At 46.8% G+C, this 13,717-nt stretch overlaps 1 pseudogene; it reads left to right on the forward strand.

The window, feature by feature from the left end:
- Positions 1-13,717, forward strand: part of LOC139372768 (gamma-aminobutyric acid type B receptor subunit 1-like) — a 274,428-nt pseudogene that overhangs the window by 177,107 nt on the left and 83,604 nt on the right.

Raw genomic sequence — 13,717 nt, forward strand, 5'->3', positions numbered from 1 at the left:
CTCTCTACTCCCCCACCTCTCTCTCTCTCTCCCACCCTCCCCATCTCTCCCTCCCGCTCTCTCGCTCTCTACTCTCCCCCCTCTCTTTCTCCCTCTCCCCCTCTCTCTCTTCCTCCCTCCCTCCCCTCTCTCCCTCCCTCCCTCCCCCTCTCTCTCATACTCTTCCCCCCCTCTCTCTCTCCCTCCTTCTGACTCTCTCTTTCTCTCACACTCCTTTCCCCCCACCCCTCTCTCTCCCCCCTACCCCCAACCCCCCCCTCTCTCTCCCACTACCCCCGACCCCCCCCCTCTCGCTCTCTCCTCTCATATCTCTCCCCTCTCTTTCCTGTCTCTCCCCTCTATCCTACAGGTGTACAAGGAGAAGCTCTATGGGAAGAAGTATGTCTGGTTCCTGATTGGTTGGTACGCAGACAACTGGTTCAAGATCAAAGACCCATCAATCAACTGCACCGTGGAGCAGATGACGGAGGCGGTGGAGGGCCACGTTACCACGGAGATCGTCATGCTAAACCCAGAGACCGTCCGAGGGGCCTCCAATCTGGTGAGAAGTGCACTCGTGTAGAGAGAGCAATATTGCTATGTGCCTGAATCCTAAAATGGCACCCTATTCCCTACAAAGTACACTCCTTTAGACCAGGGCCCTATTCCCTACATAGTACACTCCTTTAGACCGGGGCCCTATTCCCTACATAGTACACTCCTTTAGACCAGGGCCCTATTCCCTACATAGTACACTCCTTTAGACCAGGGCCCTATTCCCTACATAGTACACTCCTTTAGACCAGGGCCCTATTCCCTACATAGTACACTCCTTTAGACCAGGGCCCTATTCCCTATATAGTACACTCCTTTAGATCAGGGCCCTATTCCCTACATAGTGCACTCCTGAATAGGGCCCTGGTCTAAAGTAGTGCTCTATATAGGGAATAGGGCTCTGGTCTAAAGTAGTGTACTATATAGGGAATAGGGCCCTGGTCTAAAGTAGGGTACTATTTAGGGAATAGGGCTCTGGTTTAAAGTAGTGCACTATATAGGGAATAGGGTAGAACGTTCATTCAGCTGTTAATGAGGATCCTGCCCAAATTACACTACAGTGTCTTGGAAATACGATGACATTGATAAAGTAGGCAACTAATTAGTAGGAAACAACGTAGTCGTCGTCATGACAACGTCGTCAGGTTGCCATTAGCTAGCAAAGATCGCAAAAAATAGATTAGTTAGCTATCTTAAATCCTGTGCTAGCTAATGTTACCACATCTAACAAGGAAGCCTGTCCCTCACTAGTGTAACGACCCTCTTTAATTCATACTGCCGTGTCTGGAGAGGAGAGGAGCCTGTCCCTCACTAGTGTAACGACCCTCTTTAATTCATACTGCCGTGTCTGGAGAGGAGCCTGTCCCTCACTAGTGTAACGACCCTCTTTAATTCATACTGCCGTGTCTTGAGAGGAGAGGAGCCTGTCCCTCACTAGTGTAACGACCCTCTTTAATTCATACTGCCGTGTCTGGAGAGGAGCCTGTCCCTCACTAGTGTAACGACCCTCTTTAATTCATACTACCGTGTCTGGAGAGGAGAGGAGCCTGTCCCTCACTAGTGTAACGACCCTCTTTAATTCATACTGCCGTGTCTGGAGAGGAGAGGAGCCTGTCCCTCACTAGCGTTACGACCCTCTTTAATTCATACTGCCGTGTCTGGAGAGGAGAGGAGCCTGTCCCTCACTAGTGTAACGACCCTCTTTAATTCATACTGCCGTGTCTGGAGAGGAGAGGAGCCTGTCCCTCACTAGTGTTACGACCCTCTTTAATTCATACTGCCGTATATGGAGAGGAGCCTGTCCCTCACTAGTGTTACGACCCTCTTTAATTCATACTGCCGTGTCTGGAGAGGAGAGGAGCTTCAGGAAGCTCTTCAAATGTACTATTATCCATCTTACTTTGAAGATTTACCTCGTAGAAGAAAAGCTTTGTTCTCGAAGATAAGCGTTTTTCGAGCGCAGCAAACCGTTTCTCTCTCTTTTGAATCGCCGGCTCTGAATTAAGAGAGGAGAGGAGAACATGGAAATACTGAAGAAATAATACACTTTGTGTTAATGTTCATTGTTCATCGTTCACGCTAAACTGGGGCAGCGCTGTCTGGAGGGGCTGAAGAGGCAGAGAGGGAGAGAGACAGTAGTGGTGAGTGTCCCAAATTTCACCCTTTTACCTATGGGCTCTGGTCAAAAGTAGTGCACTATGCCCTATGGGCTCTGGTCAAAGTAGTGCACTATGCCCTATGGGCCCTGGTCAAAAGTAGTGCACTATGCCCTATGGGTCCTGGTCAAAGTAGTGCACTATGCCCTATGGGCCCTGGTCTAAAGTAGTGCACTATGCCCTATGGGCCCTGGTCTAAAGTAGTGCACTATGCCCTATGGGCTCTGGTCAAAAGTAGTGCACTATGCCCTATGGGCCCTGGTCAAAGTAGTGCACTATGCCCTATGGGTCCTGGTCTAAAGTAGTGCACTATGCCCTATGGGCCCTGGTCTAAAGTAGTGCACTATGCCCTATGGGTCCTGGTCTAAAGTAGTGCACTATGCCCTATGGGCCCTGGTCAAAGTAGTGCACTATGCCTTATGGGTCCTGGTCAAAGTAGTGCACTATGCCCTATGGGCCCTCGTCTAAAGTAGTGCACTATGCCCTATGGGTCCTGGTCTAAAGTAGTGCACTATGCCCTATGGGCCCTGGTCAAAGTAGTGCACTATGCCCTATGGGCCCTGGTCAAAGTAGTGCACTATGCCCTATGGTTCCTGGTCTAAAGTAGTGCACTACGCCCTAAGTAGTGCACTATGTAGAGGATTAGGGGTCCAGTCGGTAAGCAGCCTAGAGAGTCGTCTCTTATTGATCAAAGCCACGTTTGTTGACGAGGCTGCCGTTGTCGTGGCGATGGTTCTCCAGGGCCGCGGCTTTCACAGATCCGGCTGCTTGATGCAGCCCGGCGCCAAGGTAGGGGAGGGAGTGGAAGGCATGTCTGTCAAACATGACCTCAAAACACTACAGTCGAAATTAAATGTTTGTTCAAGGCAGTTCAACATACTAAGGTGACATATGTGTGTGTGTGTGTGTGTGTGTGTGTGTGTGTGTGTGTGTGTGTGTGTGTGTGTGTGTGTGTGTGTGTGTGTGTGTGTGTGTGTGTGTGTGTGTGTGTGTGTTGTATAAGGGATCTGAACATACATACACACAAATCCCTCAACACACACAAAGCCCTCAACACACACAAAGACCTCAACACACACAAAGCCCTCAACACACACAAAGACCTCAACACACACAAAGCCCTCAACACACACAAAGCCCTCAACACACACAAAGCCCTCAACACACACAAAGCCCTCAACACACACAAAGCCCTCAACAAACACAAAGCCCTCAACACACACAAAGCCCTCAACACACACAAAGCCCTCAACACACACAAAGCCCTCAACACACACAAAGCCCTCAACACACACAAAGCCCTCAACACACACAAAGCCCTCAACACACACAAAGCCCTCAAGAGTTTCTTCTTAACAGTGTATTTGAGCTCTGCTCTCCGTCTGTGGAGTAAACATTCCTCTTCTCCAGAGTAATTACACTGAGCTCCTGATACCAGGTCACACAGCACCCCCCCCCTCCTGATACCAGGTCACACAGCCCCCCCTCCCCTCCTGATGCCAGGCCACACAGCCTCCCCTCCTGATGCCAGGCCACACAGCCTCCCCTCCTGATACCAGGCCACACAGCCTCCCCTCCTGATACCAGGTCACACAGCCTCCCCTCCTGATGCCAGACCACACAGCCTCCCCTCCTGATACCAGGCCACACAGCCTCCCCTCCTGATACCAGGTCACACAGCCTCCCCTCCTGATGCCAGGTGACACAGCCCCCCCCCTCCTGATACCAGGCCACACAGCCTCCCCTCCTGATGCCAGACCACACAGCCTCCCCTCCTGATACCAGGCCACACAGCCTCCCCTCCTGATACCAGGTCACACAGCCTCCCCTCCTGATGCCAGGTGACACAGCCCCCCCCCTCCTGATACCAGGCCACACAGCCTCCCCTCCTGATGCCAGACCACACAGCCTCCCCTCCTGATACCAGGCCACACAGCCTCCCCTCCTGATACCAGGTCACACAGCCTCCCCTCCTGATGCCAGGTGACACATCCCCCCCCCCCCTCCTGATACCAGGCCACACAGCCTCCCCTCCTGATACCAGGCCACACAGCCTCCCCTCCTGATACCAGATCACACAGCCTCCCCTCCCCTCCCCTACTGATGCCAGGTTACACAGCCTCCCCTCAGAGGCTAAGTAATAGCTGACTTCATTCTAGGGTGCATCACAAATGGCACTCTATTCCCTATATGGTTCCTGGTCAAAAGTAGTGCACTACATAGGGAATAGGGTGCCATTTGGGACTCATATCCTTTTACAGAGCTGTTATGTCTCTCCTTAGCTCCTCGCACACAGAGAGAGAGACAGATGTCTCATTCAGATTAGGTAGAGGTAGAGGTGTAGAGAGAGAGAAAGAGAGTCAACCCCTCTGCCAGCTACCCATCTGAAGTGATGACATTTAACACCTCTCTTCTAGACTCAGCCCGGGAGATTCTGGGAAAATATCCTCTCTCTCTCTCTCCATTCAGGATGAACTATCAAAAATTACAACACCGACCCCACCTCTCATCATTTATTACCGGAGGCAACATGAAACATATGGAGACAGATTTCCTTCATTTCATCAGGCAGGTGTGTGTGTGTGTGTGTGTGTGTGTGTGTGTGTGTGTCGTCCTGGCCGTTGTTTCTGTAGAGGGCATTTATTTTGAACGGCACCTCCCATCTCGCACGGCGGATATATACCGTGGTGATACAGTGGTGATACAGTGGTGATACAGTGGTGATACAGTGGTGGTACAGTGGTGATACAATGGTGATACAGTGGTGATACAGTGGTGATACAGTGGTGATACAGTGGTGGTACAGTGGTGATACAGTGGTAATACAATGGTGATACAGTGGTGATACAGTGGTGATACAGTGGTGATACAGTGGTGATACAGTGGTGGTACAGTGGTGATACAGTGGTGGTACAGTGGTGGTACAGTGGTGATACAGTGGTGATACAGTGGTGGTACAGTGGTGATACAGTGGTGGTACAGTGGTGGTACAGTGGTGATACAGTGGTGATACAGTGGTGATACAGTGGTGATACAGTGGTGGTACAGTGGTGATACAGTGGTGGTACAGTGGTGATACAGTGGTGGTACAGTGGTGATACAGTGGTGGTACAGTGGTGATACAGTGGTGATACAGTGGTGATACAGTGGTGGTACAGTGGTGATACAGTGGTGGTACAGTGGTGGTACAGTGGTGATACAGTGGTGGTACAGTGGTGATACAGTGGTGATACAGTGGTGGTACAGTGGTGATACAGTGGTGAACAACTTTGTCGAAAGGTGGAGGGAAAATGATGACTGTATTGAGCCAGTTTACCAGGGTGGAGGGATTTTATCGTAGGTGGGACCTGTCCGATGCAAGGTTAGAAAGTGTCTGGAACTCAGCCCAGACATAACAGCCTCCTGGGCCAACGGTGGAGGGGGAGGAGGGGTCTGGGTGGTGGGTGGGGGGGTGCAGGAGGGGTCTGGGTGGTGGGGGTACAGGAGGGGTCCGGGTGGTGTGTGTGGGGGGGGGGGGGGGGGGGGGGGTACAGGAGGGGTCTGGGTGGTGTGTGGGGGGAAGTACAGGAGGGGTCCGGGTGGTGTGGGGGGAGTACAGGAGGGGTCTGGTTGGTGTGTGTGTGGGGGTGAGTAAAGGAGGGGTCTGGTTGGTGTGTGTGTGTGGGGGTGAGTACAGGAGGGGTCCGACTGGTGTGTGTGTGTGTGGGGGGGGGGGGTGAGTGGGTGCCTGTGTCCCCAAATCCTAGAGAGAACAGAAGAACATCTGGCCTATTTCCAGACAGACCCCACCCCACCCCTCCCCACCCCACCGCACTGGTGAAACAGGATGTCAACCTGGTGCTCCCCCCCCCCTACACAGTTCTAAGCCCTCCTCCTCTCTCTTCCTCCAGACGTCTCAGGAGTTTCTGAACCAGCTGATGTCTAAGTTGGGGGGTAAGAACCCAGAGGAGACGGGGGGGTTCCAGGAGGCCCCTCTGGCCTACGATGCAGTGTGGGCCCTGGCTCTGGCCCTCAACAAGACCGTGGGGCCCCTGAAGGCCAAGGGCCGGAGGCTGGAAGACTTCAATTACAACAACCGAGATATCACCGCTGAGATATACCGTGCCCTCAACACCAGCTCATTTGAAGGAGTTTCGGTGAGTATGGAATATATAGCCTAACCATTGAGGCACGGGGAAGAGGGAAGGTGAGAGGGGGAGGGGGGGAGAGAAGCTTGTGGTTGTACTGGGAGAGAGTGAGACAGAGAAAGAGAAAGAGAGAGAGAAAGAAAGCAAGAGAGAAGGATAGAAAGAGAGCGAGAGAGACAGAGACAGAGAAAGACTACCAGAACCCACTGGATTCTCCAATTACATTGAATGAACTACAGGACAAAATACAAACCCTCCAACCCCAAAAAAGTCTGTGGTGTTGATAGTATCCTAAATTAAATGCTAAAATATACAGACCACAAATTTCAATTGTCTTTTTAACATCATCCTCAGCTCTGGCATCTTCCCCAATATTTGGAACCAAGGACTGATCACCCCAATCCACAAAAGTGGAGACAAATTTGACTCCGATAACTATCGGGGGGGATATGCGTCAACAGTAACCTTGGGAAAATCCTCTGCATTATCATTAACAGCAGACTCGTACATTTCCTCAATGAAAACAATGTACTGAGCAAACGTCAAATTGGCTTTTTACCAAATTACCGTAAAACAGACCACGTATTCACCCTGCACACTGTAATTGACAAACAAACAAAACAAAAGCATAGTCCTCTCATGCTTTGTTGATTTCAAAAAAGCTTTTGACTCAGTTTGGCATGAGGGTCTGCTATACATATTGATGGAAAGTGGTGTTGAGGGGAAAACATACGACATTATGAAATCCATGTACATAAATAATAAGTGTGCAGATGAAATAGGCAAAAAACACACATTTCTTTCCACAGGGCTGTAGAGTGAGACAGAGATGCAGCCCTAGCCTCTTCGACATATATATCAACGAATTGGCGAGGGCACTAGAACAGTCTGCAGCACCCGGCCTCACCCTACTAGAATCTGAAGTCAAATGTCTACTGTTTGCTGATGATCTGGTGCTTCTGTCACCAATCAAGGAGGGCCTACAGCAGCACCTAGATCTTCTGCACAGATTCTGTCCGACCTGGGCCCTGACAGACCTGGGCCCTGACAGACCTGGGCCCTGACAGACCTGGGCCCTGACAGTAAATCTCAGTTAGACTAAATTAATGGTGTTCCATAAAAGGGTCAATTTGCCAGAACCACAAATACAAATTCCATCTAGACACTGTTGCCCTATGGATGTGTCACTGCAACCTTAAGGGTCCTCAATGATGTCACCGCCTAAGCTTTTGATATGGTAGACCATTCCATTCTTGTGGGCCGACTAAGGAGTATTGGTGTCTCTGAGGGGTCTTTGGCCTGGTTTGCTTACTACCTCTCTCAAAGAACGCAGTGTGTAAAGTCAGAACATCTGCTGTCTCAGCCACTGCTTGTCACCAAGGGTGTACCCCAAGGCTCGTTCCTAGGACCCACGCTCTTCTCAATTTACATCAACAACATAGCTCAGGAAGTCGGAAGCTCTCTCATCCATTTATATGCAGATGATACAGTCTTATACTCAGCTGGCCCCTCTCCGGATTTTGTGTTAAACGCTCTACAACAAAGCTTTCTTAGTTTCCAACAACCTTTCTCTGCCCTTAACCTTGTTCTGAACACCTCCAAAACAAAGGTAATGTGGTTCAGTAAGTAGAATGCCCCTCTCCCCACCGGTGTGATTACTACCTCTGAGGGTTTAGAGCTTGAGGTAGTCAACTCATACAAGTACTTGGGAGTATGGCTAGACAGTGCACTGTCCTTCTCTCAGCACATATCAAAGCTGCAGGCTAAAGTTAAATATAGACTTGATTTCCTCTATCGTAATCGCTCCTTTTTCACCCCAGCTGCCAAACTAACCCTGATTCAGATTACCATCCAACCCATACTAGATTACGGAGACATAATTTATAGATCGTCAGGTAAGGGTGCTCTCGAGCGGCTAGTTGTTGCTCATTATAGGACACATCACTGCACTCTACACTCCTCTGTAAACTGGTCATCTCTGTATACCCGCTGCAAGATCTACTGGTTGATGCTTATTTATAAAAACCCTCTTAGGCCTCGCTCCCCCTTAACTGTACTCTATACCATCTACTGCCTCTTGCCGCTCGGCCATCGCTCATCCATATATTTATAGTATGTACATATTCTTATTCATTCCTTTACACTTGTGTGCATTAGGTAGTTGTTGGGAAATTGTAAGGTTACTTGTTAGATATTACTGCATGGTCGGAACTAGAAGCACAAGAATTTCGCTACACTCACATTAACATCTGCTAACCATGTGTATGTGACCAATAACATCTGCTAACCATGTGTATGTGACCAATAACATCTGCTAACCATGTGACCAATAACATCTGCTAACCATGTGTATGTGACCAATAACATCTGCTAACCATGTGACCAATAACATCTGCTAACCATGTGACCAATAACATCTGCTAACCATGTGACCAATAACATCTGCTAACCGTGTGACCAATAACATCTGCTAACCATGTGACCAATAACATCTGCTAACCATGTGACCAATAACATCTGTTAACCATGTGACCAATAACATCTGCTAACCATGTGTATGTGACCAATAACATCTGCTAACCATGTGTATGTGACCAATAACATCTGCTAACCATGTGTATGTGACCAATAACATCTGCTAACCAGGTGTATGTGGCCAATAACATCTGCTAACCGTGTGTATGTGACCAATAACATCTGCTAACCATGTGTATGTGACCATTAACATCTGCTAACCATGTGACCAATAACATCTGCTACCCATGTGACCAATAACATCTGCTAACCATGTGACCATTAACATCTGCTAACCATGTGACCAATAACATCTGTTAACCATGTGTATATGACCAATAACATCTGCTAACCAGGTGAATGTGACCAATGCCATCTGCTAACCATGTGACCAATAACATTTGCTAACCATGTGACCAATAACATCTGCTAACCGTGTGTATGTGACCAATAACATCTGCTAACCATGTGACCAATAACATCTGCTAACCATGTGACCAATAACATTTGCTAACCATGTGACCAATAACATCTGCTAACCGTGTGTATGTGACCAATACCATCTGCTAACCATGTGACCAATAACATCTGCTAACCATGTGACCAATAACATCTGCTAACCAGGTGTATGTGACCAATAACATCTGCTAACCATGTGTATGTGACCAATACCATCTGCTAACCATGTGACCAATAACATCTGCTAACCATGTGACCAATAACATCTGCTAATCGTGTGTATGTCACCAATAACATCTGCTAACCATGTGTATGTGACCAATACCAACTGCTAACCATGTGACCAATAACATCTGCTAACCATGTGACCAATAACATCTGCTAACCGTGTGTATGTCACCAATAACATCTGCTAACCATGTGACCAATAACATCTGCTAACCGTGTGTATGTCACCAATAACATCTGCTAACCATGTGACCAATAACATCTGCTAACCATGTGACCAATAACATCTGCTAACCAGGTGTATGTCACCAATAACATCTGCTAACCGTGTGTATGTCACCAATAACATCTGCTAACCATGTGACCAATAACATCTGCTAACCAGGTGTATGTGACCAATAACATTTGATTTGATTTGAATTAATATTTATCTAATTATTTTGGATATATATTTTTTGATACCTAAAGGGGTCCTAAAGGTCAAAATCAAATAGATAAATTATCCTTAGTATGACCATCTTAAAACCATATGTCAGTTTAGACCACCCAATGTCTTATAATCTAATTACATTCTACAACCACCTAAAAGGAAACGAGTCCCAAACCTTCCATAACAAAGCCTTTAACTACAGAGAGATGAATCTAGAAATGAGTCCTCTAAGCAAGCTGGCCCTGGGGCTCTGTTCACAAACACAAACAGACCCCAAAGAGCCCAGGACAGCAACACAATTAGACCCAACCAAATCACGAGAAAACACAAACATAATAATGACTTACATTAAAACATTTACTTTACACAACGGAAAGAGTTGACAGAACAACAGAGCAAACTGGAACAACATTTGTCCCTAAACAGAGAGTACACAGTGGCAGAATACCTGACCACTGTGACTGAGCCACAATTAAGAAAACATAGGCAGACATGGCTCTCAAGAGAAGACAGGCTATGTGCACACTGTGGCCACAAAATGAGGTGGAAACTGAGATGCACTTCCTAACCTCCTGCCCAAATGTATTACCATATTAGAGAGACATATTTCCCTCAGATTACACAGATCCACAAAGAATTGGAAAACAAACCCAATGTTGATAAATTCTCATGGGTAGGTTGCAACAACATGGTTTAAAATAACCTAGGATTAAAGCTAATCTACATTTTGTAAATCTAGGTTTATAATTAATCCAGAGATGTGTGGCACCACTTCATTTATAATCTGAATCAGTAAATATATGATTAACGGTTTTAAACCAATCAATCAAATGTATTTACAAAGCCCTTCTTACATCAGCTGATGCCACAGAGTGCTGTACAGAAAGCCAGCCTAAAACCCCAAACAGCAGGCAATGCAGGTGTAGAAGCACGGTGGCTAGGAAAAACTCCCTAGAAAGGCAGGCACCTAGGAAGAAACCTAGAGAGGAACCAGGCTATGAGGGGTGGCCAGTCCTCTTCTGGCTGTGCCGGGTGGAGATTATAACAGAACATGGCCAAGATGTTAAAATGTTCATAGATGACCAGCAGGGTCTAATAATAATAATCACAGTGGTTGTCAAGGGTGCAACAGGTCAGCTCCTCAGGAGTGAATGTCAGTTGGCTTTTCATAGCCGATCATTCAGAGTATCTCTATCACTTTTGCTGTCTCTAGAGAGTTGAAAACAGCAGGTCTGGGACAAGGTAGCACGTCAGGGTTTCATTTAAACTATGATCGTGAAAGGGTTGTCATGGTGAAAGGGTTGTCATGGTGAAAGGGTTGTCATGGTGAAAGAGTTGTCATGGTGAAAGGGTTGTCATGGTGAAAGGGTTGTCATGGTGAAAGGGTTGTCACGGGTTGGCTGATTTGAAATTAAAATCCCTTATTTACCAGTACTAGAAAGAAAACGACTGTGTTAGCTACTGTAGCTAGCTAGTTTATAAACCAACCTAGCTAGCACACAATATTATTCATTATTGTCATTACTTAACGTTATTTAGCCATGTATCATTGGTCCGCTAGCCACCTGATCTATGACAAGTCAAAGAACTTCACATTTCTTCCGTTTATGAAAAAAAAAAAACGAAATTATTTTGTCAGGGGTTGATGGAGGATTAAAAAAAGACAGACAACACGACTGTCAAAAATAAGGTAGTCACCTGGGCTATTTTATGCGACAAAAAGTAATGGATCGACACCAATGAAAGAGAAGAGGGACCCAAATCGGATGAAAGAAGAAAAATAAGAAGAGCAAAAGCCATAAATGCGACAGAGGAGAAGCCCGGGGGGATTGATCCTGTCATCCCATACAATATACAAGATGATTCCCCGGCAGTTTGCCCCTCCATAACCCCCTATGATGACGACGTACAACTTGACCCACCAATGTTTTAGTAAGCGTAAATATCAATGCACGTTTAATCTAACGTAAATTCTACTTCACTACAATGTTACCGTTATCAGGCCCATTACAGCATGTTGCGTAACATCATCGTTCGTACCAAGGCTGGGAATATCATAAACCCCAATTCAATTATTTAATCATTGAGGAACAGGTTTAAAATTAATCTAGGTTTAAAGTGAAAACTAAACTTAGATTAGTGGAAGGATTTAATTGAACTAGGATTCATTTAAAACTATGTTTAAAATTGGGTGCAGCAAGATTAACAGATAAACCTTGATTTAACCCAGTTTAAGAGCTAATCCATATTGGTGCAACCCACCCCATATCTATTCGGTTAAACACCACAGTGTGCATCACAAAATGTCTCTACACTTTTTTATTTATCACTTGCTTTGGCAATGTAAACATATGTTTCCCATACCAATAAAGCCTTTAAGAAAGAGAGAGAGAGACAGAGAGAGAGAGAGAGAGAGAGAGAGAGAGAGAGAGAGAGAGAGAGAGAGACAGAGAGAGAGAGAGAGACAGAGAGAGAGAGAGAGAGAGAGAGAGAGAGAGAGAGAGAGACAGAGAGAGAGAGAGACAGAGAGAGAGAGAGAGAGAGACAGAGAGAGAGAGAGAGAGAGGCAGAGAGAGAGAGAGAGAGAGAGAGAGAGAGAGAGAGAGAGAGAGAGAGAGAGAGAGAGAGAGAGAGAGAGAGAGAGAGAGAGAGAGAGAGAGAGAGACGTTAAAACAATGAAGTGTTATAGCTTCTCTTTCTTCACACAGGGCCATGTTGTGTTTGATGCCCAGGGTTCTAGAATGGCCTGGACTCTTATTGAGCAGCTGCAAGGTACAGTACTCTCTCTATTTCCTCCTGTGTACATTGTGTACACCTTTTGCCAAGATAATCCATCCACCTGACAGGTGTGGCATATCAAGAAGCTGATTAAACAGCGTGATCATTACACAGGTAATTGGCAGCACGTCCAACAAGCCTCACATCCGCAGACCACAGGTATGGTGTGGTTGAGCGGTTTGCTGATGTTCAAGTTCTGAACAAATCAAATCAAAGTTTGTCACGTGCGCCGAATACAACAGGTAGACCTTACAGTGAAATGCTGAATACAACAGGTGTAGTAGACCTTACAGTGAAATGCTGAATACAACAGGTGTAGTAGACCTTACAGTGAAATGCTGAATACAACAGGTACCTTACAGTGAAATGCTTACTTACAGACTCTAACCAATAGTGCAAAAAAGGTATTAGGTGAACAATAGGTAAGTAAAGAAATAAAACAACAGTAAAAATACAGGCTATTTACAGTAGTGAGGCTACATACAGACACCAGTTGGTCAGGCTGATTGAGGTAGTATGTACATGTAAATATGGTTAAAGTGACTATACATATATGATGAACAGAGAGTAGCAGTAGGGTGAAAGAGGGGTTGGCGCGTAGTGGATGGGACAATGTGCGGGAGCACTGGTTTGTCGGCCCAATTGAGGTAGTATGTACATGAATGTATAGTTAAAGTGACTATGCATATAAGATAAACAGAGAGTAGCAGCAGCGTAAAAGAGGGGTTTGGGGGGGGGCACACAATGCAAATAGCCCGGGTAGCCATTTGATTACCTGTTCAGGAGTCTTATGGCTTGGGGGTAAAAACTGTTTAGAAGCCTATTGGTCCTAGACTTGGCACTCCGGTACCGCTTGCCGTGCGGTAGTAGAGAGATCAGTCTATGACTGGGGTGGCTGGGGTCTTTGACAATTTTTAGGGCCTTCCTCTGACACCGCCTGGTGGAGAGGTCCTGGATGGCAGGCAGCTTAGCCCCAGTGATGCACTGGGCCG

This window comes from Oncorhynchus clarkii, chromosome 18 (genome assembly GCF_045791955.1).
Source record: "Oncorhynchus clarkii lewisi isolate Uvic-CL-2024 chromosome 18, UVic_Ocla_1.0, whole genome shotgun sequence".
In the NCBI taxonomy this organism is placed as follows: Eukaryota; Metazoa; Chordata; class Actinopteri; order Salmoniformes; family Salmonidae; genus Oncorhynchus; species Oncorhynchus clarkii.